The 2421-nt window shown below is 42.1% G+C and overlaps 1 long non-coding RNA gene across 1 annotated transcript; it reads right to left on the bottom strand.

Moving 5' to 3' along the window:
* Positions 1-409: 409 nt before the first annotated feature.
* Positions 410-2043, bottom strand: LOC137294927 (uncharacterized). The gene is made up of 2 exons (XR_010957550.1): positions 1780-2043; positions 410-723 (listed from the first exon to the last, which is right to left on the bottom strand). It is a non-coding gene; the product is annotated as an uncharacterized lncRNA (long non-coding RNA).
* Between the last annotated feature and the right edge of the window lie 378 nt (positions 2044-2421).

The following is a 2421-nucleotide window of genomic DNA, read 5'->3' as shown; positions in this document are numbered from 1 at the left end:
ATGTTGGCTCGTTAAAAATCACAGACAGTATTTATCTATCAGTAAAAGTATACTTTTGACTTTAGCTGGCTAGCTAATGACCTTTCTGAGATACCTCCCACAGGAGGAGGGTACCACAGACATCACTGTTCTGTTTTCTATGAATCAATTTACACCAATAATACATCAGTGATAAGTTTCTTTAAACATGTCAAAATTAATGTATGATCATTCCTTGGAAAGATGATAACATGCTGTCAACCCCGTGACACCGGAACGCGTGAACAGTTCTCCTACGGAGGTTGCGGCGGGAACGCCAGCAACTTCAAGACCATCGCCGAGTGTGCGAAAAAAATGTATCCCAGGTAATATATACAGAATATTTCCTTACATTTTATTGAAATCATGCTTGGATGTATGACACCCTTACGAGGTCTGATTACGTTTTATTCAAATCATGTCTGGATGTATGATATAAAACAGGACTGACGTTTTCCCCAGACGAGTGTCGAAGACGGCTCGATGTAAAGTTATCGCAGAATCGGAATCAGCGCTGATGGTGCCTTTGTCATGCTGTCACTGACATGTGCTCTAGGTTGTGCTGTGGGACGAGGTACTTAACGAGGCATTCAAACAAGTCTTATGAGCCATTTGCCTTTTTCTTCATTAACCGGACACTGAAGAATCCGTCTTTCTTGGGCTGTGAGTGTGAGGAATCCATTTACAGAGGCTGTAGTTGCTTCACTGAAAACGGCAAGATCATTTCAGATCGTGGAAGTTGATGTTATCACAATTGAATGAAATACTGATATCCGTCATATCCTGTAACGTTTATCATGTAGTGTAAGTTGTCTGTTTTCAGTTCCGCTTTCCAACATTGCAGGAATGCCCAAGCAATGTTGGACATTGATTTTAATATTTGTTGTTTACCGCCGCAATCAACAAATATCCAGTTCTATGGCAGAGGTCTGCAAATAATCAACTTAGGACCAGACAATCCAGTGATTGAGGTCATCAGCATTAATCTATCGTTTTACGCCACTTTTAGCATTGTTCCAGCAATATCACAGCAGGGGACACCGTAAATGGGCTTCACACATTGTACCCATATGGGTAATCGAACGCGGGGCATCGGCGTGACGAACGAACACTTTAACCATTCGGCTGCACATGTAGAGCTTACCCATTATATGCAGCATATACTTACAAACTCATACATGCTGATTTAAACATCATATCATTATAGTTCAATAGCAATTAACCTCGATACACAGATGAAGTGCACCTATATAAGCACACACGAAAACAGTATCGCCCATGCTTAGACTGTGTTGCATGCGGGTCAATATACATACATAGGATCATATATTCAGAACTGCACCCACGGTCAAAATCAATATAACATTAATTATCCTTGTTTATCGTTTTCCCACACAGCAGCCCGGATAGTGAACACAAATCATCAAATGGCACGTGTGACGTACGAAAAATGTGATAGCACCTTGCGTCACGTAATGGGCGGCTGACATTTTACAATGTGAGTCACAGTGACGATTAACAACAGGTGACGTGGGACTGGGAGTCAGATGGCCCAACGGCTCACTACCTGCACGTGGGCTTATGCATTAACCCTTGTTACAGTATTGTCATAAGCCGAATCTAAATGACGAATTATTTACAGTCTTTCGTCGAATTTCTAATTGATTTCTCAAATGAAATCCTGATATATTTTATGTGTGTATAAGACGTTTTAACCATCAGTTGAAAGATGTATTATGACAAATTGTGTGCGGTCGGTACCTGTCAAGTCTTGACTGCATGTGGTGAGGTCCAAGAACAAATCTAAGTTGGTGTTCGTTGTGGTGTCTTGTCTTATAGGATGCTCAGCTCTGCTGTCCCTTCAAGAAACAAACTTTGGATGCATTCATGAAATCCACTCTTTATCGTGACCCGTGAAGATCCGGATGAGAATTGATCTTCAGCAACCCGTGCTGGTTGTAAGAGGTGAATAACAGAATCGGACGGTTAGAATCGCTGAATTGGTTGACACGTCATCATCAGTTCCTGAAACCGGAAGATGCGCAGATCGATGTTCATGCTGTTGATTGTATAGTGCAGACTCGATTTTTCTGTTTGGTTTCAGTTAGTGAACGTAGCTACTATGTTCATAAGTGTTGCGTTCGTTACAGAATGCCTCAATGTCAGAGGTCGATAGAAGAGTTCATGTAAGGAGGTCACCTGCCACCTTGAGGCCACATGATAACTGACTTGTGCAGCTTTCTGTTATGGCCTCCACATACACTTTCTTCCAGTTTAGTCCAGTTCTGGGGGAGGCCATTGGTGTGGGCTCGGTAGTGGTGTTAACATTCAATACAAACACAACGTGTCGATGTCTACTGACATCAAGAGGGTGGGCATGCAGTATTTCGCAATGACACACCA

The sequence above is a fragment of the Haliotis asinina genome, chromosome 8, assembly GCF_037392515.1.
Source record: "Haliotis asinina isolate JCU_RB_2024 chromosome 8, JCU_Hal_asi_v2, whole genome shotgun sequence".
NCBI classification, from domain to species: Eukaryota; Metazoa; Mollusca; class Gastropoda; order Lepetellida; family Haliotidae; genus Haliotis; species Haliotis asinina.
Note: the sequence above shows the minus strand (reverse complement) of the source record. Positions and strands in the feature narration are given on the sequence as shown.